The sequence below is a fragment of the Taeniopygia guttata genome, chromosome 6 (assembly GCF_048771995.1).
Source record: "Taeniopygia guttata chromosome 6, bTaeGut7.mat, whole genome shotgun sequence".
Lineage (NCBI taxonomy): Eukaryota > Metazoa > Chordata > Aves > Passeriformes > Estrildidae > Taeniopygia > Taeniopygia guttata.
In genome coordinates this window covers 26,966,997-26,993,788 of record NC_133031.1, presented here as the reverse complement: position 1 = coordinate 26,993,788, position 26,792 = coordinate 26,966,997, and the positions used below count along the sequence as shown (strand labels likewise).

The 26,792-nt window shown below is 42.2% G+C and overlaps 1 protein-coding gene across 6 annotated transcripts in view; it reads right to left on the bottom strand.

The window, feature by feature from the left end:
* The window catches only part of ADD3 (adducin 3), a 91,529-nt gene extending 68,142 nt beyond the window's left edge, over positions 1-23,387 (bottom strand). Inside the window, exons 1-2 of one of the 6 annotated variants that reach the window (XM_041717222.2) lie at positions 23,250-23,326; positions 21,496-21,693 (exon numbers count right to left, since the gene is read on the bottom strand). The gene's annotated coding sequence lies outside the window, so the exon portion shown is untranslated. Of the gene's footprint in view, positions 1-21,495; positions 21,694-23,249 lie in introns of all 6 variants that reach the window. The other 5 variants (XM_041717223.2, XM_030276374.4, XM_030276378.4 and 2 more) reach the window with 5 other exon arrangements.
* Between the last annotated feature and the right edge of the window lie 3,405 nt (positions 23,388-26,792).

The following is a 26,792-nucleotide window of genomic DNA, read 5'->3' as shown; positions in this document are numbered from 1 at the left end:
ATAAACAGGGTTTGTCATTAAAAGTAGCTGAAGTGTTGTGAAGATGCAACATCTCTGCTTTAGGGAAGCACAGCCAAATTATTTATCAGAAACAAAATCCCAGGAGATCTGTTATCAGTCCTCTACTAAAAAGGACTTCCCTCCCTCTATTTCAAGCTGTACAAATTTCCCCCAAAATTTGCAATATTTTTGCAAAAATTTTTTTTGCGAAGTTTTTTTTCCTTTTGAAGACATAGACAATGAATATTCAGGCAACTTCCTTTTATTGAGACACAAGCTGAATGCTTTATGCAAACTACTAAAAATAAGTTTTTCTTCCAGCAGTGATAACTCCTCACAGCTTTAATGAAAGGAATAGCAATCACAGCCTAATGGGCCCTGTTCTCTAGAGCATCCAAGTTGAAAAATTATCAGTAGGAGAATATTCACTGCAAAGAAGAGAAGAATCTGCCAAGAAGTGAGGACTAATATATTTGCACTTAGTTTGCCTCGATTTGGTTTTATGTGTTTCTAACAGAGAGAACAAGAAGTGACTTGATGCTCAGTCTGCAGCTATGGTATGAAATTAGTTTCTAAGGAAACAGGGCAGAATCCAAGGGACAAAATTTCTGTGTTTGTGCTCCTTCTGTAGCAAACACAGCATCAGCTGAAGAAAGCACTTGAAGCAAAACTCCAGACCGGTTAAGGGACTGGATCTCTGGCATCCTGAATTAGCAATTGAGCTGGCAGCCTCACTGGTGAGGGACTCATCTCTTTGGGGGAGAGCACAGAGGTGTAAGCAGGATGCACACCAGCTCACAGCCACTGCCAGCCTACTCCTCTCAACTGCAGTGCAGGGAGACACTAAAAATAATACAGCTGGCACTTAATATAGTCTGCTCCTTCAGGCATGCAGAGGCTCTGCTGTGACTTTTAGAAAATCTGACTGCCTGCATCTCGTGCCTCCTCTTTCAGAGGAAAAACAAATCTTTAACTAGTGAGGCAGAAAACTTTTCTGTCCAAGAACTTGAAGTGGGTCAGATAAAAGGTGCTGATTTTCAAGAGAGGTTTCTACACCATGAATGCCAAGCAGGTTTCCCCACTGTGGCGAGCACTGGACTTTGGAGAGCATCCCTCCAACCTGATGGTGTGGGGCTGCTCTGGAAGCTCTCCCCAGCTGGTGCCGCACCCTATGTGCAGGGATTGCACTCAGGATGCAGACAGGCAAGAAGGGCAGCTACACCAGGGAACTCCAGCTGATGAGATCCTCCAGGCCAAAATAATCAGAATTCCTTGGAGAATTTAAAACTTCTGAGGTACGTGGTGCTCTCTGAAATGAAACATTCATCCTATCAACCAGCCACATAACTCACTGCTTAGCAACAGAGGTTCCACACATGTACCTCTCTGCAAGAAGGAAAACAACTCTTGTTATCCATCATTCTCAAAACACAGCAACACAATTTCTCTCTGAGTACACACAGGGTTTGTTGTTTGTTTTATAAAATTACTTTAAATTCACATTTCAATATAAATCAAGGTGCGCTCTACATTCAGTGAAAACTAGATCAGGAATTGAAAATAAAATGTTGCTAAAGCAGTTTCAATACAGGTGTTTGAGTAAGGCTAATTTCAATTTGAGAGGGAACTCTCTTGGTTTGCTCTGTCGGTTTGGGCAGTGAATTCTTTTTGCACAGCTTTCCTTTTCAGAAGGAAGACACCAATGCACCTCAAAACCTCAGTGTTAAGTAGGAGTAAAACTGCTTGCCTGACAGCCAGAGATGACAGCCCAGCCCTAAAATCCCAAATACATTACCACAGGCTGGGGTATTGTTTCCACTATGCTATTCCACTGCAGAACACAGATCAATACTCATCTCTGTCCATAAATCAATGGAACCTATTTTAGGCACAAAAGCTTCAAAATAAAGCCTTTAGGCACAAAAAGCTTCAAAATAAAGCCTTCTGACCAACCTCTCAAATTAATTATGCAAATGCTGTACCGAAGTGCACAGATAATTTTTACTTCAAATTTTTTAAATCTGCACAGATACTCTGAAAGGAAAAGAAACTAAATGCCTAATTATACACACTGAATAATCCAGATAAGGGCCTGTCACATGGATCATTCTGAATGCAAATCAGAACAATGGTTTTAGCTGTAAACACAACATGGAAACATCAAGTAACTGATCTTGTCTTTGTTAAGAACACGATTTCTTAAGGTTACCTTCTGTATTCAGTGGGATTTATATATATATAGAGAGATATATTTAAAAAATATAATGAAGCATTTTTTCCCTGCTGAATATCAAAGTCTTTCCTTACAAAACATACTCTATGAGTTATTCCAAAAGAGATAAATTGTATTTCTCCAAACAGAAAGAGACTGCCTCTTACTGCCCTGCTAGAAACACTAAAAACAAAAACAAATAAAACCCAAAAACTTCTTCAGTACTTTACTTTCGTTCAAGCAAAGTGTGATTGGTTTTGTATCCAAAATATCCACAAAGTGTGCCTGTACTCAAAAGCTCCTGTGCTGAGGAGCACAAGCAGCTTAAGAAAGAGCAAGGAACAAACCTCCTAATGGCTGCTGTGGAAATGAGTCCTAGAACACACTCCAGACATGTTTAGGAGGTAAGATTTTCTTCATTTCAGCCTACTTCTTCCTAACACAGCAAGAAAACCATGCAGAAATCATGGCTTTCAAAGGAAGGACTAAAACTGAATAGTTGAGAATGCCCAGGTTGGACATGCCAAGGAGGGAGTGCAAACCAATGCTGTCCTCTTTGTCTGGTACTAAAAAATTCCTTGTAACACTGCCCATGCCATTAAGACAATTTCAGCAAGTGTAAAACCTTATCCCGTGAGATTGTTATTAAGGAGAGATTAGGTTTTTAATGAGACAGTTTCACAGTTTAAGAAATTGAGGCTGGAAATTAAAAATTAGGAATTTCAGTGGCAACTATGGCTAACAGTGACTGCAAGATCTAAGTGCAGCAGGAAAGTCTGTCTGCTGTATGTTGCAGAAGTCTTCACTTCCCACCCAGGCTTTGCTTTCTAACACCTTTTGCCACTTACAGATAAAACACAGGATACTAAATTTCATGTTGCAGTTTTATTAGTTTTAAGGTATGAAGAAAATCTATGAAAGTAACAATACAGGAATATAAATGCATGACTTTTTAAAGTCACCTCTCAGTAGCTGCATTTCTAACAAGATCCTCAGCTTAGGCTAAAGGCATTTGTTGCACACACCTGGATCCCTTCAACAAAAGTTACTTTAAAGAAGGGAAGGGAGTTTGTGCTGATCAAACAGAACACTCCATTAAATGGTGATGCGGGACTGCATGAAATACACATTGAAGGCCAGCAGAATTAATCCACACCCAGGTGTAAAATAAAACAGTACTACAGAATTGTAAGATTTCCTGAGTATGTGCACCTCAGCCAGCTTGCACAAGCCCTTACCTATCTCTGCAACTCACGTTTTTCCACCGCTGAAACTGCCAAACTCAAGAAAAAAAACCAGCCACTTTCATGTGCTACTTCTACAAAGCAGTCACACTGAGAACTTGCACATCAAATTCAGTTAGGAAAGTGAACAAAACTAGGACAGACACCTTCAGTTTGAATTTGTTGAATGTTTTAACGATTCAAGTCTAATTGTGAGGTTTTAGCTAAGCTTTTCTTTTTGCTATTTTATAGTAATATCTGCCTATCCAGACCAGGTTTCAAAATGTAAATAGGGACTTGTTACCTACTTAAACAGAAATCCTATCCAGTTCAACATTTATTAAGACAGTACTTAAAACACTGTCTGTATTCTCTCCTCTCTGTCTTCCTGACATGAACTCACCCCTCATTTGCTGTTCCATTCAACAAACTCTTGTTACTTGGTCCTTTTCTGCTGGCAAAATGCACAAGTTTGTGTGATGTAGGAAAACAACCATAACTACTCGACAAATACTTTAGGAATTGCAGGTTGCAATTACCAAAACATCTCAAGAGCTTTCTCCTAAGTTTGCATCAGCCTATAGGCTTGCTAGCACACGGCAAGTTTCCTGTTTTAATATTCGTCCTCCTCCTTTTTTAAGCAAGATTATTCTCATCCTTAGAAACAGGAAGTCATTAAGTTAAAAATGTTTATACTAAATGAAAACACACATATTGCCGTGACTTCTACTCCGTGACTATTGGGTGGTCTCAATCTGAACCCACTTTCTGACCAGCAAGTGCTTCCCTTGGAGAAATTATCAAAGTATGGCCTCAGAGACCAAGGACTGGAAAGGTATAAACTGTCAGCTACTATAATTACAGTTCAGGATATAAAATTTTTTAGAAGACTTTACTATACCCCAACAAAACTCCCAAACATCTGTTTTCAGTAAGTATTTAAATAAATGTTTTTCCCGAGCTATATGAGAAATTGGCTGGCGCTGTGTGTTTTTTGGGATGAGGTCAGCAGTGTGTGTTAGTGCAGAGCCTTTGCTGCAGTAATCACCATGTTTATTTGTGACAGAGTGTGGTTGAAGGGGGAAATCCACAGCCCACTGGCATGCTCCACTGTGACCCTCAGAACCCCGTCTGCAACCGCCTGTGATCAGTGCCTCCAACATGCCAATGTCTGGTCATGCTCCTCTTATTCATCTACTCTTCATGTTTCCTCTTGAATTTGATAAACATTTAAAAAAAAATCTTCATTTTACTACTGTGATAATAATACATTGATGAGTGGCCCACAAAAACTTCCCATGCAAAAAGCATCTGACTACAACACTAAGAAAAATCTGTCACTTGCTATTTGAGTTTATTGTCAAACTTACTACCATTTGCTTTTTATGGATATAAAGTACATCTCAGGAAAAACCAAACTTCAGTCCATCAGCAGACATTTTCAATTGCTTTTTCAACACCACCTGTCCTTATTACAGGAAAATGGACTTCCTCCCAACCTCAACAGTTTAAATATTAAATAATTGGAAGAAGTGAAGAATGCTTCTCAGAAGGGAGCTGCACAGCAGTTCCTGAGTGATCATGAACACTTCTGGGAAACTTGAATGCTCTTCCAGCACGCCCACTTGCTTCCTGTGAACAACCAGCATGCAGAATTATTTGGGGAGGTCTTCCAAAGTGCTGAGAACATGATTTCTGTGCATTTTGATGCTCTATGAATCACCAAGAACAGAATATGAAGCCAAGAAAGAGTAGAACATGCACATGCATATAGAACAAAATTAAGACCTCCTTAGACTAATAATATCAAAATATGTCATGAAAATAGCAGGAAAAGGCCAAGAGGAAGCTACACATTATGCCACTTCCACCTGAGACTCTTTACTTTTGTTTGGACCCACAGATCACTATGAAAGTCAGGAATTAATAAAGCTAAGCAGTAGAGATCAGCTCTCCAGAGACCAGCAACATCTGCTCAGCAATGCCAAGCTGCCAGCTGGACAGAGTCCCAAAAGCCTTTAAAGGGTCATCATGCACAGCAAAAGCTTGTACTCGAGTAAAAACCTTTTAGCTTAGCAACTAAAAAGGTAATAGATATTCTGTTAATTACATTAAGTAATTAAGTAATGTTTAGCTCTGTTAATTAGGGTGCCTAATTTTAAAAGGTCTAATAGCCACAATATTTAAATTTCTGGTTTGTATGGGTAATGCAAGCAAAGTCTATTCTAAACCACTGTCATTTTTTTTGACTGACTCAAAAAAAGAAGTTATGCTGTTAACAGAAAAGTTAATTGCAATGAAGAGTCAAATAAATTATTACTTGTTGAGTACTGCATATTCTAAGCAGCTTTAGTGTATGAATAATCAGTTAAGAAATGCAAAATGAAAGACACCCTGAACCTCAGTCGAGATCCTCAAGCACACAAGGATACTTTATCTGCGTACAAATTGTCAAAATGCTCTTTCCTTGTGCACATTCGATGGGAGCCTGTAGGGAAGAAATAAACCCTGCAGCAGATGACATTTGCCTCCCTCCCCAGTATATCCCTCACTGACACACAAAGTCTGGCAGAGTAGAAAAGCTCCCATCGAGCTTTTGATACATGAAGCTATTTCTGAAATAATTGCTGGCCTACATGGAAACTGCTCCTTTCAAATATCTCAGATTCAGCAGTACAGCACCATCCATGCTCAGTTAAACACAGCTTCATCCACAGCTTCTTCCAGAGCTGCAGGTGGCTCAACTTTGATGTGACAAAGACACAGCTGACACCCTTCAACACCCTGGCAGGCACGTGCTGAGGGGATCTGTTTGGGATTACAGCAGCTGAAACCCCACTGTGGAGCACCCCCTCCTCCCAGGGCATCACAGCCCAACACTCTTCATATCACACCTCTGATGTTTGCAAGGTATTTCCAGTTCTTCTCTTCTGGCTTGTTTCCAAGCAGAACCCAAGAGGTGAGTCCAGGCTGGGCCACTACAGCCCCACAGACAGCTTGTTTTGAGCACAGTTAAGATCAGCCTGCTGAAATGAGTCTGAACAGTTCAGCACAGCAACTGCAGGGCTGGACAATTTAATAAAAGCAGATCACTACCCTCAAATTTTACTCATAACAGTGGCCACTACCAGAGGGTTACTACCAGTCCTAAAAGGCATTATGTCTGTGAAGGTTTGTAACTGCACAGCAATGCTCTCTCTGACCCCATGAATGCATCAGGAGCACTTCCAGCATCACAGTCCCACTACAGAATGTGGGACATTCCCCATGAAGGCACCTGGAATTATTAGCCCCCACTCAATTAGCAAATTCAGCTATTAATTTTATTTGCCTTTAAGCAGGGCTTATAAACCACACAACACAGTGCCCCACACCAGCCATCTGGAAATGCAGATGTCATCTGCTCACCTTGGTAATCTGCTGCAAGGTTTTTCAGATGAAGATGTATTTCATCTTGTGGTGCTATATAAATAAACAAAGTATTATAAACAATCATTTTATCTGACTGGGGTTATGTCATATGGTTTGCTTTCTCTATGAAAGAAAACACGTACATAAAGTGCAACCAGATGTTGTTGGCAGAGAATCCATTTAATATGGACTCATTTCCAAAAACATGATTACAGATGTGGCCTACATCCTGAACCCAACATTTAAGGAAAAACTCTCTCTATGTGAATTTCACCCATTTTCTATGTTTTCTCTAAGTCTCTTAACTCACAAAGAAAATGTTTCCTAAAATTGAAAAAGTTGCATGCCCTCCCCTTTCACAAATCCACCAAAAAAATAATTCAAGCACACTCATATAACAAAAGCCTGAGCATGCTACTGAGGAAACCCTGCTTTACCCAGCTCAATGCTGTACCAGCTGTGAGAAAGCAAAGATGCAGGTTACAATTAAGTCTAGACTGGGCTTCCTTGCTCCAAACAATACTTAGCTAGCACTGCACCTGACTTGTAATTTGCTTTTCAAAGTGCAAAAATAGTTACTACAACTCTGCTTGCAGAACTGCAGAAACTGTAGATGCTCTAAGCAATTATTTGTAGTGTTTTAAGTAAAGAAAATTAAAAGTCAACTGAAACATACCAAATTTTTTGATTAATAATATCATCCTTGAAATCCCTTAAAAATTTAGAGAGCTCTCAGTAAGGCAATTAATATATAACATAAAGATTTAATTGGTGTACTATAGGATTGTTTAGGATAGAAAAGGTTGTTTAATTCTGATAAAACCCTGAGCAACCAACAAAAAGAACAGAAACAACAGAAAAGTTTTAAATTCAGACTCAGTAAAGTCTGGAATAAGAACTCAATTGTTTCATGCTTGTTGATCTATAAAATCCTATCAAGAGCCTCAAGAAAAATAGAATAAAGCTCAAACTCTTTTCAAAACAGAAGAGAAACAGCACAGAAAGACTGACTGCATCATTCCACATCTGAACCCAAGAGATTTTCTCCATATTTGATATCCAAGTATTGAATTAATTAAGAACAGTCCTCTTAACAAACACACTCCTGAATTAGATCAGACAAGCACATATTCATATGAATAGAGAATCCAATTTAGAAAAATTGTATCTCTGTATAATCATTACTCTCACTCTACATCCATGATCCTATGAAGTCAAACTAGTAAGCCTCCCAAATATTCAGTGGTTACTGAGACTATTCCCTTAGCAATGTATTTATTGAAGGAACGAAAATACTTGAAAAGCTGGGTTAGTTGACTACCAGTGACATCACTGAGAACCAACAGCTGAAAAGAAAGCAACCCCTTTCCCCAAATTATCTTTTCATTAGACCTTTAAAAAATAAAACTAAGTAATTCTTCCAGAGGACTGCACCACTTAGGAGCATCTACATTTATTGGTAAAGCTCATATATTTGATTAATCTAGATTATCTTTTCCAAGCAAGGTATTAAAAAGGTCATATGAAATGAGGAAAAAGTTAAAAAAATAAAAATCAGAACAGGGGAAAGTCCTACTTTCACCTAAGAAATTCTGTGCCAGATGATGTGAATGGAGCTGAAATTTTAAAATCCTCTCACGACCAGCCAATTTCTAATCAACAGGTACATGCTACTTGCTTCTGGAGGCAAGAAGATGGGACAACTGGAATTTTACACAGCTATTTAAAATGTCCCAAGCGACCTTTAACAAGAGCTTAAAACATCTGTTTTGAGAATCATTTTCAACAGGATTAAATATATATGCATGACTGTATAAACACTGTCTTTAGTGGGGGAATTGATTTAAAGTGTGGTTACACCTTGTTCAGAGAGGAAGCTCTGGTGAGGCTGGATAAAGAAACGCCCTGAGCCCAGAGCAGAGCACCTGCTCCTGCTCCACGGGGAAAAGTTCTTCAGTGAGAGAGGCTGTGGAAGTGTCCAAGCTCTGAAGCTCAGCTGAGCTCTCACCCAAGCGTTTCCAGCTACTTTGGTTTGTGGGTGTGATGCAGGTGAGAGGCTGTGCCCACATGCAGTCTATCTGCAGCGTATTTAAAAATTACCTCCCAACTTCAACTGCTACAGCCCCACTTAAAAAGAGAGCCCTAATGGGTAGGTGCACTTACCTACTATTTATAACAGAAGGTTTGCTAGCAAAGCATTTTCTTTAAACATAAAAGAAACCCCAGTTTGAGAAGCCTACCTATGGATGGGGGTAGGAGAAACAAATGAGGATGTGTGTGTATTTGTTTATTCTCTTCAGAGGGAAGACAAATAAATGGAATTGCTTGAGAACCCAAAACCTTACAGATGGTTTCTGGGCACATTAATGAATCAATGGCAAAACCTTCATTTGTCTACTAGCTGCCAACTACTTAACATGAAGGGTTTAACTGTTGCCAAGATGGGTGAACATGAACAGCTGTCACATCAGCATGGGATAAAATGTCTTAAAAGGAGAAAAATAACATACTGCAGTACTTACACAGCTTGTGTTAAAAAGTTTGAAAAGAAAAAAAACCTCACAGCCCAAGTCTTCTCAGAGATTAAGCCAAAATGCAACATCATAAATATAACATCAATCTGAATAATGAGCTGAGAATTAATAGAGAATTGTTATCTGGGTGTTATCTGCACAGAGCTGAGAGGACCCACAGATCCAGGCCCCTTGTCCCACCAATCTGTATGCAGGCAGAATAACCTCAGTGTGCTATTCACTGCCCTGCTGGGCCACCTTAATTAGGCAGCCAAGCCCGACTTGAGTCTGCCTTGTTTTGAGGCTTCCAGCATCCTTAGAGTGTTCTCCAAATAGCAATTCAAAGCAGGAATGTGATTAAGGGGAAAGCCTCGGCTGGCCACAAATAGTGCTGTGAATATCTCCTGCCTTTCTGCTCCCTTAAGGGCTGAGCCAAAGAAAAGCTGTGGCTCAGCTGCTGTGGGTGCAGGTCCAGTGCAAACGCCTCCCCATAAGATGCTACAAGGAAGTCACTGCATCTCACAGGGATGGCATTTCTCCTTTCTGCTCTTACAACCACCACCCCTCAGTGCTGATCTATCAAATACACCAAAGAGCACTCTCATTACAAAGCTGCACAATTGCACACTTTTGGTAATTTGTGCTAGTTCAGTTTGCCACAAAGAACAAACAACTACAAGATCAGATCCTCTTACAGTAAGTAATGTCACTCAGATCTCTCAGGAAACTTCATTTCACACAACTGCAAGGTAAATAAATAATTTGAAGATACCAGCTGCAACCTTTTATGTTTTTCATACTGAGTTACACAACCTTGCAACCCTCAAAACCCACAGGTTATTGCAGATCCTGTTCCCTTACAAAGCATCTGTACTCGTGTCACCTCTGGTCACAAGTAGACATTGCAATAAACTTCTGGATAGACAAATCCTGCTTTTCAAATGCTTCAATAACTTAGGCACTTCAGGGCAAACTTTTTTTCTTTCTTATGTAATGCCCACTGCTGGAATCCAGAGAAATATTTTCAAAATTTTATCCTTGGGGCAATATGTAGTTTTACTCCTTCTGTCAGCTTGCTTTCTTTCATCAGGCAGAATCCTCCTTTACAACATATTGCATAAAAAGACTAAAAACACTGTGTCAAATAAATTTGACCATAATGCACAGGGCTGATGCACTGCAAGTGCTAATCTCAAATCACACACAGCTTTTTGCTCCATGACAAATCTAATTTTCATCTTCCAAAGTGCTACATGTTAGGCCACTGTAAGGGCTTTCATTTTTACTTCTAAGCCACTAAAGGTAGAAAAGATGCAGGAAGAGAACTTAGTTATGCCATTGAACCCTAATAAGAGAAAGAGCATTAGGAAAGCTTCTCCTGGATTCCTGTGAATAAAGAATTGGATAAGGTATATTGAAAAGCAAATGCAGAAAAAGATGGGAAGAGGAAAGAGTTTTGTGTACTGGGCATGATTCAACTACTGCATCCAATGTGCAAAGATGCAGAGGTTTTTGAGAATAAAGATGGGGGAAAATACCCCAAAGCATCCTAAAATAATTAAAAAGGACATTTAAACAACAGCTACAGCTTCAACTTCAGCTTTACTGTAGTATCTCTTAGTTCGTAAATGTCAAAACTAATGCTATGGCTTTTTCTCCTCCTCTCTCCTTGAGAAGTATCTGCAGGAAACTGCAGCAGTGCACACTCTCCACCACGAAAGACCAATGTTCTGGCATAGCAGAGGCAGTGAGAAACAGATTCAGCATCATTCCCCTTCTGGCAGTGCTCAACATGAGAAAGGGCAAAAGCTACCAGCATACCCTGTGCTCTGCTTCACACTGCATTTCTGGCTGACAGTCATTTATGTATAGAATCTCTCAGCAATTTTGCTTGCATCCTGAAGTGCCTTGTGATTATTTTATCCCTATTTTAGCACATTACAGTTAATAACATTTTATAAGTGTGGTAAAAACAAAATATACCAATAACTGCTAAGGGACTTGCAGCAAGTGAGAGGCCACAGAAATTAAGCTCAGGTACTCACTCTGCCAGAGAACAGCACTGCTTTTCACTAAGCATGAGCTCAATGCTTGGAATCAGTGTTTCAGAAACCCCAGGCACAGCCAGGTCTGTTACACTGGCTTTAGTGATAGTTCTTTCAGTGAATCTGGATGTCTCCGGCTGGATTTACTGCTCTAATGGCATTTGAATCAAGGCAACTTCCTGAGTAAGCCAGAATTCAAAATAAATGCACAAAGATAGGATATAGGAATTAAAAGTATTGCCCAAATTGTCTGCTATTGGGCTCTCAGTTACTTCAGGCACTCAAAACTGCCTCAATTTTAAACTCTGCTTAAAGTAAAATGAATGAACGCCAATAAAAAAGTTTGATGGAAAATCCAACTTCAGCCAAATCTGGCATTGTTTGTTTCAGTTATATGGAATCATTGTGTCTGGTCCTTGAATCCTCTTTATTACATCCTCATTTCCCCTGACTGAAGAAACCTCTGTAAAAGAAAACCCTCAGGAGCCATAATTTAACAAAGACAGCATCCAAACTTGATACAACAACGGTATGAATGAAGCCAGTAATCTGGGTATGGTTAGAGTTGAAAAAAAAAGAAAAATCCAATGGACAAAATGAAAAACTACATTTAATAATAAATCTTCTTTTTATGAGTAGGCTTAATACTCTTCCTCTTGGTACAAGAATGTAATACTGTCTTCCTTGCCAGGAAACAAAAAAAGGACAGAAAACCCACACGTGACAAGAACTGTAAAACACAGAATAAACATAAAATACACAAAGTATTTTTCAAAAAGTTCTCATTAACCAGACTATTTAAGAACATCAATACTTTAAATGAGTCCTCAGAAAGGCAGCAGAAGTCAGAGACACACCAGGGCTGAGGCAAAATGAGGCAATTGCACAGAAATTACTACAAAGGCCCTCCACACACTATACTATTACGAGAAAGCAACAGGCTACATGTGCAAGCATGGCAGTCACACACAGACCTTGGGCTGGAAGATACCCACACCACCTTTTTACTGTCAAACAGCTGAGAGCACAAAACTAACTGAGCTTAAATGAGGGCGGTGTTTGCACCCAAACCCAGGCACTGCTGTTCTGACAGTGTGAACAAGAGCAAAACTGCTGCTACCCCTGTGCATTCAAAAGGTGCCCACTACAACAGGCTCTCTCTGAAGCCATTTGGCTACTCACTTTTAAAATCTGGGGGCTCTGTTTTGGTTTATCTAACACTGAAATGCTACCAACAGAAAAACCAAGTTCACACTGGGGCAATACTGCAACAGGCAAATTAATTTTCAGAAGCTCTGTCTGTTGAAGTCAGTATCAGGTCGTCCAACACGCTGACACAGCTAGAGCAGTTATTTTTAAACACAGCCATAGTCTATTTAACTAAAGCATCTTTACTCTGACTGAGCCAGTATTACTTTGATAAGACTCCTTAAGTCCCTACACTGAAGCCTGCATATCATATGAAACAGAGAAAATGCAAACCTTAAAAGACAATCCTTCTCTGCAGCTAAAAGAAGAGAAAAAAGGAGAAGAGAGGTGCAGGAGAAAGCTGGGAGGAGCTGGCACTGCAGACAATAAAGTGCTATCTGCAGGACAGCTATTCACACTGAGAGCTTCTATCACCCACCACCTGCACAGAGATGCACTGGAACAATTTCAGTCAACTCCAACAGCAAAGAGCTTTCTGCTGTTAGGAACTCAGCATTACACTTCTAAAACAATTCTTCTGCCAAGTTTGTTTAAAGCAATGCTAGGTTTTCTTACACATTGTTTAACTGATGAGAACCTGGATGGAAGGAGAAGAGAGGCAATGCCATTGCCAAAAGCACATAAGAGGCTGCAAGCTAGCATTAGTATTTTGGGTGGCTCGCTGAGATATGCTAACCAACTTATTTGTATACATTTTATTCAAGGAAATTCTTAATTCTTTATATATAAAGTTATCTTGTAGACATATGCAGAAGTTCATTACTAGAACCAAGAGCAGCTCCCTCTCACCAAAGAAAGAATTTGTCCCATATTGACAGTGTGGCCTACTTGATGTAATAAAGTTCTCCTATGGCAGTATTTAGCCTGCACTTCTTATATATAACTTATGAAATAAAGAAAAAGTAAGAGAAGCAGTGGTATACACTACTCAGTAGTGCAAAACTTTGAATTTTATAGAAAATTCAGCTGTGCATCTTGTGCTATGCATGGATACTGCAGGCTCTGGAGGCAAGGGAAGACTGCTGTGGAAAGCAACACCAAGTGCCCAAGCCCAGCACACCACACAGGATTGTCACCCACTGGCAGCCACACAGAGCTGGGATATGGGAGCCACACAGCCTAGCACGCTGAGATTATTTTAATTAAAATAGTTTTGAAATTGTGTCGCGTTGCCAAAACATTGCATTTATCCCAGAATTTGCCTTTAAACATGACTGCTCCCCCTCAGATTCTGAGAGCACTGGGAGGACCTCACAGTCTGGGGGCTGCTGCATTGTATCTCAAAGCCTAGAGGAATGGTTGGACCACTCTTGCTGTGCTACCAGTCAGTCCCCTTGCAGAGGACTCGGCTCACCGAGCCCTTCCACAGCCAGTTTCCATTGCCTCCCAGTGCCACAGGCAGTGCCCGGCTGCAGAGCATCACCACAGAGGGACGAGGGGCTGGAGCCCACCTGGGGCCTGGCACTGACTGTGCTCCATCTTCCCACCCCCCTTTTCCCTGCTTCTCCCCATTGTGTTTGACACCTCATACACACCCCAGTGTTCACTCAACCCTCTCTTGAGTTAATTCAACTTCCTAAAGAGAGTTAATGCAGTCAAAGGGGGAGAGGAGCTTTTCTGCCACGATTCACAGCGAATTGCACAAGTTCAGCAGGGTTTACACAAGAGAGGATGAGGCAGGACCACAGGGCCAGGAGGAAAGAGCAGGATATCCCCTTTACCTTGGCTGTAATGTACAACCCACATATTTCAATCAGATGGAAATCTGTCCTAGAGAGGAGTGGCTGCACTAAAGAGGTGATTATATTTATTGGAACAGTGACATGCAGACTTCTTATTCGACAGGGCTCTTAAATAGGATTACAGGGCTTTAATTTGGTTCTTTAAATTGGTTTTGGAGAGAGAGAGAAACACAAAAAAAGTTTAGAGAAAGGGTGGAATAACCTTGGAGGGAGTACACTACATTATGCTGTATCAACCATAATAGCTTCCCTAGCACAAATATATGCTCGTGCACATTCTCCAAGTTAACTAATAAACAAAAGACCCATAAAAAAGATAATTACTTACACTATGCATTTGCACACTGCAACCGGTAATTTTGTAGCTTTAGTTCCATCTTTCAAGTATCACTTATATTGACAAGGAACAGTGGCAGCAGTGTGTATCACAAAAGGAGTAAACAAGTGACCTTTATCTGATTTTATTAAAGTAATAAAGGACAGATTTTTTTTTTTTTTTTTTTTTTTTTTTTACTTACTTCAAAGAGAGTTTTATAGCTAGCTACCAGCAGGGTGTGGACTGAAGCTAAAAACTTTGAAATGGGTCCCTGTGAAATCTGAAACCAAAATACAGCAGAGGTCACCTCTCTGTGAAGAACTGCCTTGTCTGTATGTATACTATAAGCAAAGCTCTGTTAGCTCAGCCTCAGTAATAATGTAATTCAACTTAGCCCCTGGGAATAGCAACAACATCAGGTTTCTACTACAAAGATAAATTTACTGCACACAATATCTTTTACTATATATTTGCAGCATGTTTGATAGTAGCCAGACACTAGTGTTACATGGTATATACCTCAAGCTATTTTCTCTTGTTAAAGGCTAGCGCAGGCTATAAATAAATTTTTATTCTTACTCTCACCATTAGCCAATTCTTTTTAATCAACATCGCACATGCATTAGTTGTAGGCAGTATACTAGCTAATATTAATAAGAAAGGAAGTGATGCATGTGGGAGTTTTTTGCTTTAATTTATTTTTCCCATAAAGGGGAGAATTTCAACCCTTTTCAACAAGGAAACTGATCATTTTTCCAGTGGAGAGATACATAATACACATCTGTCTCGTGGTTTCCTATGAAACAGTTCACAGACCCAGCCTCAGTGACAAGTGCCATACAGCACTCGAGGTCCTTGGAAAGGGTTGTCCATGCACACATTGCTCTGCTGATAGATATGGCCTAGGCTGGCTGTTCCTCCAGCTCTATAAAGGACCAGGCAGATGAAGCTGCTGGCCCTGGAAGCACTGGACAAGCCCAAGCTCCTGCTGGCCCTGCCTGCGGAGCAGAGCACTCCTGCCTCCTGTTCTGTGTGTTTGCCAAAATTCTCCTCAGATGGAAATTGCCGTATCTAAGCAAAGATTCCCCAAAGGAATGGGGAATTCCCCAAAAGACTGGACTGAAATGTTGACCAGCCTTGCTGGATGACACCTCTCTGGTACAGAAGAAGTAACCACACTTAACAGTCTCCATCGGCCACTTTGGGCCCATCACTTGAGAGACAGTGCCTTTATTCAGGCAACTGGAGACTTTCAGCCTTAAGATACTTTGAAGGACACAGGATCCCACCAGGCAATACATTAAGTGCCACTTGATTTGATTAGAAGCAGTGACATGCAATAAAACACTCATGTTAGGAATGGCAAGGAAAAAGAACTCTTTCTGATGACCAGACAACAAAAGTTTCCATTTTGAATGGTGTGGGGCTTGAGAAAACCTAAGCAGTCTTTGAAATCCAGCCCTTAACCAGGAGCTGTCTTAGGACACGTTAAAAAGGAGGGGCATGGATCTTTAAAAACATCTAAGTTTAAGCAAACACACACAAAGAGCATAATGTATATGCAACAACCCTTTAAAGAGGAAGCAGTATTTCAGTTTCTCCCCGAGTTCTTGGCTCACAGGAAAACATCTGATGTAAAAAGGGAACCAACCCAATCTGCCCCCCTGCCACCTCAGGGCAAATTATCCAGGCACCTATAAAAAAACCTCCTGATGCTTTACAGCTTGAATGTTTTATATAGTTAAACTGAGTTGTCTTGAGTTCACATACTTTATGTTATTTGATATGTTTTAAGTAGGAAGCTACCTGGATTCATTTCAAGATTTTTTTTTTTAACTAACCTGTTTTTGAGCACAGACTCTCTCATGCTAGCACTACACAGATGTATTCAATCTCTCTGCATGCTGCATAAGTATTTAAACAAAGTTTGAAACAGAGTAAAAAAATGGAGGGGGGAACCTGACTGCCAGACCACTTGGTTTGGATTCTGCTTTTGTGTTGGGTTCATTTATTTCAACGTATTTGCAAATTCTATAAATTCAATGTATTTGCAAATTCTTCTGCATTTTTTTTCCTGCTCCATACCAGACCCATAATTTTGATCAAGTTGATAAGGAATGAAACACCTAAAGAGGACTTTGCTGGTTACAGACATACTTGGCTTTGCAAAACATTGTACTAGCCATTATTAAAACATGCATCAAAAGTCCTTTTTTCTTCTTGAGATGCTCAGGATTAAATCTTTGCAATAAAAATATTTATGAAATTCTGACTGAGAGATCTACTTTGGACAGTTTGTCTTAGAAGATGGAGGTTTTTGTTCCAAATCATGCACACACCGAGCTATCTGCCAAGTTCTCCAACTGTGTCACTCCAGTCCTTAAGCCATTTAATACAGAACACGCACGTGTCCTTTGAATGCCAAGTCAGCTACGTGTCAAAGACAAACAGCTCTGCACAGCCAACCCATTCCAGTCAGCCCATCAGTAAGAAATCTCATTTGTATTCAGTATTATGCCCACTGATAGGAATGGGGAAAAAAAAAATAACATATACCCACAAATGCTTTTACAACCTCAGTAACTTTAGGAATAAGAAGGTTACACAGACTTTGGGCTGAAAATACACAGTTTGCCCTAGGGGGAACAGCTTCTATTTAGTGGGTGAATTAAAGACCATGAACATCTTTGCCTTCTGCCCTGAACTGAAGACAGTTGCAATTGAAAGCCAGAAATTGAACAGATTAACTGTGAACACTGCAAAGGCAATTATCCCTTAGCCAGGTATTTAGTGCAAAGCATCCTCTGCAATCAAGATCTGAAACAGAATGATGGGCTTGTTGTGGGTACTATCACAATTTAAACACAGAAATAGAAATATATATTGGCCTAGGTTAATTTATTTTTGCAGTAATGGTGTATCAGGAGAGCTACATGGGCTAATGTAGCATAGGAATGCCAGGTATTATTTTCATATACAAGTTTTCATACCCTAAATCTCAGCACCTTCAAATAACTGTAGTCAATACAGCTGAAAACAATCATTTGAGAACACTTGATCTGACTTGCCACAGGGTATACCTTCAAATACAGTTTGTATGTTCCAAAAACAAAATTTTAGGTTAGGTTTTGGTGGTTTACGATACACAGCAAATATGGTATGTTGCCTGGTGTGTAGCAATATTTATATAATATTGAAAGGTAGCTTGCTAAAATTGTATTTTGCTCCTGTTTTAGCATTGACCAGGAGCTTGGAGAAATTGTTATACAATTCATTAACACTCCTAAAAATGGTTGTGCATCTGAGTCAGGAAAAAACAAAGGTACTTATGAGGTCAGTACTTTCAGTTCGAGACAGAGCTGGATGCGCTGCCTAGTATTGTCCACTGTTTCCGTTCCAAAATTCTATTTTCAGTTTCACCTAATTTTTCATGTTAGGCTGAAGGTTGCCTCTGCTAAGTGTCTGCTAGATCTGAAGCATCTGAGCCAAAACACTTCTCTCTTTCTGACATCAGAGCTCCTAAGTGTACTTTCCAATGCCGTAATTTAATTTTTAAATTGAGGATATTTTCTTTGGAAAGCACTATCCAGCTTTCAAACACTTGACTTTGTGGCCTTAGTGATGCTCTTTATAAATACAGAGGTTTTTTGTATATACATCCAAAAAGACTAAAACATCATATGGGTTGTTAAGACAGTACTGGGATACTGGATTATATGAAATGACTTACATTAATACCAGCAATCTCTCTGAACTCAGCCAATTTATAATTTACATTGCTCTAGAAACTATTTATTTGAATCACACAGGCAACTCAGTACCAAACTGCTCCCACAGCATTCTGCCAAAACTTCTAGAGCTGTCCAAAAAAAAAAAAAAAAAGCTGGTCTACATTTGTAGGAGAGACTAGGGGTAATATAATATGTATTTACAATTACATTTTTCCTTCCTTGTTTTGACTGTATTGAATAGTTATGCAAGCTTTACTCATCAAGTAGGCTTTCCTATTTTGCACTCTATTTACCATCAGAACACATGCAGGTGTCTTTTCAGGGCTGACATTTATTGTGCATTTGCAAACAGAACATGCAGGTCCACCCAGACTCTAACCTAGGTTGTGTTTAGTGTAATAGCAGCAGAGGGATACTTGTTTTCTACAACAAAAAAAAGTCACACAAAAACAGAACAACAAAACTCCCATATCATTTAACACTTGACTATATGCATTAATATTAAAAAAAAAAAAACCTTGAGATCAGTTATTACAGGTACAGAGGAAGACAACAAGCAGAGGCTTTCAGAGCAGTTCAATGAATTCTCTTTGGCCAACACAGCCGAGTCCAGCTCTGGCTGAAGCGCTGCCAGCGCCACCGGGTACTCCTCGTTCGGGCAGCGCAGCAACGATGGGCACAGCAGCAAGCTGCGGGCAGCTCCTGCTGCTCAGGGCTACTTCAGCTGGACAAGTAACTCCAGGAGATTCCAACCGCACAAGGGAGAAGAGATTTACCAGCTGTTAGCTGCTGTGGCTCAAGAAAACACAAGGGGAAATGCTACACAGCAAGCCCCAGCTCTCACACCAGCCTGTGATTTACGAAAACTGCCTCCTGCTTTGATGTCACTTGGATTTTAACCCGCTGGACGATACAAGGCAAGAAAAGAGTTTCTTCCTAGCCAAGACCACGATAGTTTAAGAGATGAGAACAATGAATGAGGCTATTAGAATATTTCCCTAATTAGCACTTGGTAACAGCTGACTGCATCCTTGTCAAGCGGAATTGACATTACTACCCTGAGACACAAATGATGTTTAATATGCTCCCGGAGTCCTAAATAAACAGATACCTACATCACATTCACAGACTGCAAAGATCCAGGGGGCAATAAAACACCAGGAGCCATCACCCTCCCACTGAGGTCTGATGCTCTCAAGCCTTCTCCCACTATCCAACTTCTCAATGAATCTGTAGAAAATTCAAGCTTTCAGTAGTCAGCATTTTCCAGTTTACTCTACAGTTTTGAACTGCCATCCCTCTGCCACCAGCCCAGACTAAGAGCATGCCATAACCAAACATACTTTCTTATCTAACCAATTAAAATTTGTTTCTCTTAACTAATAATCTGGATCACAAATTATCTGCAAGAAAGCCATGTACTTGCTAGGATATCTTTAAATGAAACCCCTCAAAATCCCATTTATGATGATGTACAATGGCATGTGTTATCTTGAATACAGAAAAGAAACAAAAGTGTTTTCCCACGTGTCAAGTGACTCAGAGTTAGTATAGAAGCAGAGTAGACTCTGTGGGCAAACAGAACTAATATTAACACACAATGAGTAAGTTACTGCTTGTTCCCTAAGGGTCAAGTAGTTTTTATTCATCTTCATCTGCCAAAAAACACTACACAAAAGACAACTAACCCCCAAGAATCCTACCAGAAGCCACACCACCATTTCTCATATGGCAACAGGCATTTCAAAACATCGCTTGAAGAAAAGCCTGTGATGTAAGAGGGAGCAATGCCATTAAAAAATATAGATTGCAGTCTTCTAAGTCAATACCAAAACAATGACCAACTTGGTTTATGAAGCAGCAGCAGTATGAAAATGCAAAATTGATTTACAAGGTAAATAATAGCCAGAGGTTACTATGGCTGCTAAAGTTACAGGACATTTTTTAAAGAAACTAGAATTCATATCCAGTTTAAAAAGCGCCAGCAAAAAGGCAATTTTATGCACCATGTCAAAGTGATTCAAGTTATTCCCCTAAATTAAAATTTTTTTTTAAAGCAGTATCATTTCAGCACCATCCACAGCACAGCAAGGACAGTGCTGCAGTTTTAAGTGGCAACCATGATTTTAACAAGGGAAGAACCAGCAGCCTTTTGCTTTCTTTCAGTTCAGTTCTTGATCCGTAAAACATTCCCTTACAAAAGGAAACAAACTAATGCCGGCCTTTCTTAAAACAGTTTTCATTTCTCATCTCTTACGTGTTAATTTCTCACGATTTTCACTATTACATGTTAATTTCTCATGATTTTCACAGCAAATAGAGCATAATGCCAGGTCATTTGGCCTCTAACAAGTGGAGCTGAACAAAAGCAGGCAGCCCCTGTGTGCAATGTCACCTCTAACATCACATGCAACAGGGACCGTTCCAGCAGAGCCACGCAGAGCCCAGCTGGGCTCAGCCAGCCCTGTCCAACAGCTCATTTCATAACCAGAAAGGGTCACCACAAGGGCTGCAGTACACCTTGCTGGCCAAGGCAGTGAAACTGCCCCCTTCCCCCAGATCGCCCCAGTCCAACCACCCTGCAAGCACTGCAAAGCCTGGCGTGTCAGAGGCACCACCTGGACCTTCCCTTTGGGTTAGATGATTGTGGGGTACATGACAGCTTGAAAGCACCACCCTAAAATCACCTTTCCCTTAAATAATGTCAGCTGCCTCAATCCTCAGGCAAGAGTCAAGGATAATGACTGATTTAACCAAGAGACTATTAAATCCCCAGATATCCTAAAGCATAGCAGCACTCCATCTATTGGTCAGGAATTAAGGACGTGCTTAACCATCATCATCATCATTGTGCACTAACCTCTATCATTAAACACTCAGCCCCTAAGCAGCCCACCCTTTCCTGCCTGGGACTTCACATTCTTCCAGCAAAAATTAAACTCAGATAATCAAATCTTCTGAGAAACAATGCAACTAACAGTAAATGCAGTTGTCAGCAACGTGACAACATCTAAAGTTAAAACTGGTATACTCTGTTACACATGATAACAAAATTATCATTTTGTTTCATTGAGAAATACATGCACTTCTTACTCAAATCAGCATTGAGGAGCTTGTCTGATAACAGCCAAAGAGCTCTTGCTGTTCCCTGAGTGGACACTTTCTTTTCCTGCAAGTACTGGATGGCACCGAGGAGGTTTGTACAATTTGTTCACACACGGTTTCCAGTCAGCAAGGCCGCTGAAGTGACTGGGTGTGTAGTCCTGAGAGCTCCCTGGTGCGAGGCAAACCCTGGCAGGGAGGCAAAAGGGAGACTTTCAGAGCAGAACTGCTGTCAAATTAGATACCTGCAGAACCTGCCCCGTCTTGCACGGCTCCCCCCAAAAGCCACCACCATCCCTTCCCAGCAGATCACACACAGCCATACTTCTGCCACGCCTGTGCTTCACTCCAGCCATCAGCAACTGGACCAGAAGTGAGACAGCCTGAAGCTGCCCCAGGCACACCAAAGCGCTCTTTGAAAGGCTGAGGTTACATTTGTCAGCTTCATTCCTTTGCTACCAAAGCTCATTTAAGCAGCAACTTCTCCCACACAATTCAGCAATTCCATACATTCATGCTTTTATAACCCTCGGCCATTCATTTTTTGGCCCAGATATTCATTGCCATTGATTTTATCAGTTTGTTTTTTTAAACTTAACTCCTCCACATAGTGGAACTACGCACACGAGGCACATGCCTACACATTTTCCCTCCACTAGGTATCACATCACTACCCTCCAGACACGAGTCCAAAACATGTGAATGAAAACCAGCAGATTCAGGCTCAACCTGACTGTAACATAATGATGCTGAGACAGAAACAGAGGCAACCCACCTCCACGACCGCGTTGTTGCTTTTGAGGCATGCTCTACCCTCCTGACAGAGCCACTCCAAGGCTTCCCTGCCAAAATCCCATCGTTCAGCCACGCAGACACCGCCTGCCCTAAAGTCTGCAATGAACACTGACTGATAACTCCGCTCTGAATTCCTAAATAAGCTTTTTAATGCGAGATGAAAACTGACCAACACCGAGGAACAAACTCCCAAAAGGCCCATCGTAAATCCTAATTTCTGGAGCCTAAAGTTCAAGGCAGCAATCTTGAATTTCCTCCTCCCTAAGACAAGCACAGAAGGGAGATAACTGCAAACTGCGGGCAGAGCAGGGGGCTGGGTGGCCCGGCGAGCCGGCAGCAGCAGCAGCGGCGCTGGGCTGATGCTGCTCACGCCGGTGGGTCCGCGCCGCCGTGACCGGAATCCTGAGCCGGCACCGGGAAACGCAACCCCGGGCTCTCCGCACCGCGATCCGCGGCCAAGGTGGAGCTGCGCGCCGCTATAAAACCCCCAAATAATGTCGATTTTAAGAAGTTTTCCGAGACGCGTAGGGAGTCCGGAGCCTTGCGGCGGAGCAAGGCCGGCCCGTAGTTACAACAATCACTCCCAAGGTTTTATTTGACTAGCGGAGTTTCGGAGCGAAGGCGCATTATTTAAAGCCCCGTCCTCCTCCTCAGCCCGGCGGCGAGGCGGAGCGGCAGCACTGCAGCATCTCCCCCGGCGGAGAGCCGCGGGCAAGTTCCCGCTCGGCCCCGCCGTGCCCCCGCACCGCCCCATCCCGCCGCCGGCCGCGGCCCCGCGCTCCCCCCGCAGCCCCGGGGCGGCCGCGGAGCGCTCGGGGCCTTCGGCCGCCGCCGCCCCCCCTTCCTTCCCGACCACGGCTCCGGGGCGGCCGCGGCCCCGCGTTCGGCGGGAAGGGAGATCCCCGCTGCCCCGCCGTGCCCCTGCGGTGCCCGCAGCCGGGCAGCGTTACCTCAGCGGGCCCGCGCCTTTGTGCTGCAGTCCATCCCCGCGCCCGCGGCGGGAGCGCCAGCACCACCGCGGAGCGGGCGGGGAAAGGGGCGGCGCTCGCTGTGGCAGGAAGGGACACCTGGGCTCCTCCTCCCGCGCCTGCCCGCCCTGACAGGATCACAATCCGGCAGCGCCCGCCGCCCGTCCCCGGCCGCCCCTCGGCCAAGTTGGAATCACGGCCGCCTTCCCTCGCCCTTCCAACTTGGCCGAGGGGCGGCGGCACCGCCGTGTCCTCCGCCCCGCCTGCCCTCCATTGTTGGCCCCCGCCCCGCGCCCCTGCCGTACCTGCAGTGTGGGGCTGGAGCATCGATCCCAGGGGCCGTGGCGCTGGAGAGGGACTGCGCGGCGGCCAGAGCACGGCTGGGGAGGCGAGGGGACACAGGGAGGTGTATGCGGGAAAAATGAGTAAAGAACCCACGCCCCCTAAACGAACAACAACAACAAAACCCGCGGTTGGAAGTGAAATTTTGAGAAATTTCAACAGTTGTTGGGGCTGAAAGGCGGCAGACGGCTTCTCCAGATGGCTCATGCTGCTCAGGAGAAAGCTCTTTTGCCGAGAGCAGCCCTGGCTAAAAAAAGCTGCACAAAATTCTAAAGTCATCTTGGCAAATGCTGTCCTTTCTCTCTCTCTTTTTTTTTTTTTCTCCCTGTTTTTTGTTTTCTTGGCTTTCTGTAGTTGTTCCGCTTTGTGGCTGAAATCATCCCTGTTCTTGGTTCCCCACCCAAAGTTACTTGGTTTCTCGGTTTCAGGGCTGGTTTTGTTACATCTGAGCGGCTCTGACCTGACGTTTGAAGCCACAGAAGCACTGGGTGATAAGTTCTCCTTCTTATGCAAAAAACCCCAAAACAAAATAAAAACAAAAAAAGACCCCAAAACCAAAAACAAAACCAAAAAAAAGAAGAAAAAAACCAACGCAAAAAAACCAAAACACCCCAAACCAGAACAAACAAAACCCCTTCTGTATTTTAATTATATTTTTAATTATTTCTAAGATGCAGAAGTCCTCAAGTTCAACAAGTCCTCCTTATCCAGCCAAGGAGCGAATTACAAGCAGGATCAAGTAGAAACTTTGTAAAATATACTTGAAAGTCTTAAATCCCTTTGAAATCAGCACTGCTGCTTACAGGTGTAAAATTACACATTAACGAACTCCATGCAAGTTCAGGGGACAAAACCTTTTAATTCTTGGTACTGCTCACTTTTAAAGAGCCCTTCGAGGACTGTGGTCATGGGGAAAGCAGCAGGGCTGGAGCAGGGTAGGATGAAGGTGCTGTGTGCCAGGACCCTCTTCTGATGGAGTCACCAGAGAGGCTCCAGCCCAGCCGGCTGCTGCCACCACATCAGTGTAGGAGCTACAGGACCAGCACAAGGGCCTTTGGGAGCTAGAGAGGTCCTTGGAGAAAAAAGTGCCCGAGGCACCAAACTGTCCAGCCATGGGGTGTTTGATTTGAATATGGAGAGGGTGCAGAACACGTTTTAAATTTGCAAATGTGTACCCAGCTCAGGCTCCACCTGACCACACCAGCGCCATGTGAACCTGCAGGTACCGGCCACTAATAAGGGGATGAGGTGGCACAGCATCTGTTATTTAATACAGGACTTTTTACTCTCTGGTGGCTGTTGGAAATTAAAACTTACCTTGGGCACAGGAAGAATATATAACTATGTGCGGAGTGTGCTATGAAGGTTGGAGCAATTTGCTTTCTCCAATTTGCCTATTAATTCAGTTTAACACTCATGGAATGAGTAGGGGTGTTCCATCTATGTTCATCCCCTCATTTTTATTTCCTTTTGGAAAAATTTTACAGCTGTATCATGTTTTAATAAACCTTGAACCTGAAGTGGCCAAGAAATGACAAACTTTAGGTGTGGTTTTGAAAGTGAGGGTGATATTGGAATGAAATTGGTGGATTGGGATTTGCTTTGAATTCTAAGCTCTGGCCCAGACAACTGCTTATAGAGAGGATGCTGGCACATGAGTGATTGAATAGGAACTGGCCACACACAAATTTCAGCTGGAAACCAGAAGAGACTTGTTAACCATTAGAGCAATCAAATACTGCCTTTTCCAAGGGGTGTATTTGGAATGGAAAATCTCACTGCTTTTGAGTTGTAGTTTATTAAAGTCATTATACAATGCATTGTCTGCAGCAGCAGGGGACAGACTTGATGTCTCAGGAGTGCTAAGGTGCTGCGTGACATTGATCACACACCCTGATATTTGAATTTCAGAGGCAGCAGTTGCTTATCCCAGCAGATGCCTTCCAGGTTTATTGTAGGGTAAGTTTTCTTCTCCTGGGCATGTAGATGAGTTCTACTTTAGTCTTGGAAGGATTTTGAAGCTGACAAGTACTGATGATTCAGGCTATAAAAGGATTACAAGCATGATCAAGGAGAAATTTTCCTGCATGGAAGTGACTTCTCCCATTACTTCTGGAGCTTTTGTTCCCTCCTTCAAAATAGCTGCGAGGTGCTTCTGGAGAGTCAGTGGTGTGGCAGATCTCTGTGCTGCAGCTCCTGCAGGTGATGCAGCAAATGGAGGCCTCTGCAGACATCCTTCTGTGGAGTGGGACAGGTAACATCTGGAGCAGGGAGGACAGATGATAGGCAGGACTGTTCTTTTGGAGTTGGACTGTATCTTAGCATTAAAACCCCCCTTAACAAGTGAAACCAAACACACAGCAAGCTGCAAGAACAATTTTTGGAGAGTGACCCCTCAGACATACACCGGCCTTTGTTACTCTCTCTGGACCTCACACTGTTTCTCTCTGTTGGCCACATCAAGGAAACCCTCTCTGTGTACATTTCTTGCTAAATACATTTTTAAAAATCCACACGAGAAGTAAAGTGTGGAAGAAATGCTTTGCCACTCTTTGCCACTTTACATGGTAGGGCAGTCTTTTCACCCTCCATAAAGCCACGTGTCTAATCAGTGGACCTAGCTGAGCTACTCATTAGAAACTTGGCCAAACCACAAACATTTGTTTCCTTGCTTTATGCCAAAATCAGAGAAAGGACGAGGGAGTGGCATGGAGCTCATGTTAATGAGTTCTTCATTCCCCACAGAGAGATAATCAGAACACTGCTCAGAGATTCATCAACTTCTTTTTTTATTAGCACTTTAATGACCTACATGTTTGGGTTTTTTTTGAGAAGTTACTTCAGCTAACAGCTAGATAATTCCTCATACAGCTGTGGTTTAGGAAGCAGCTCAGAGGACACACATGCCAAATTACTTTAGCTCTAGTTAAAAAAAAAATAAATATACCACAAGGTTTCCTGGGTGCCTCCCTTTTCAATCAAGGACATTATGTCCTCAATCCATCTCTTCTGGGTCACGTGTGGGGGGTTGGTTTCTTTTCCAATCTTTGCAGCTTTGTGAGCTGTACAGCAAAATGCCAAACACTGGTGGTACTGCACGTTCCCCACAGACAAAGGGCTGTAACAGCTCCCTGACCCTGGTCACTCCCAAGGGAGGCTCCCTTGGGAGCAGTTAAAGGCATT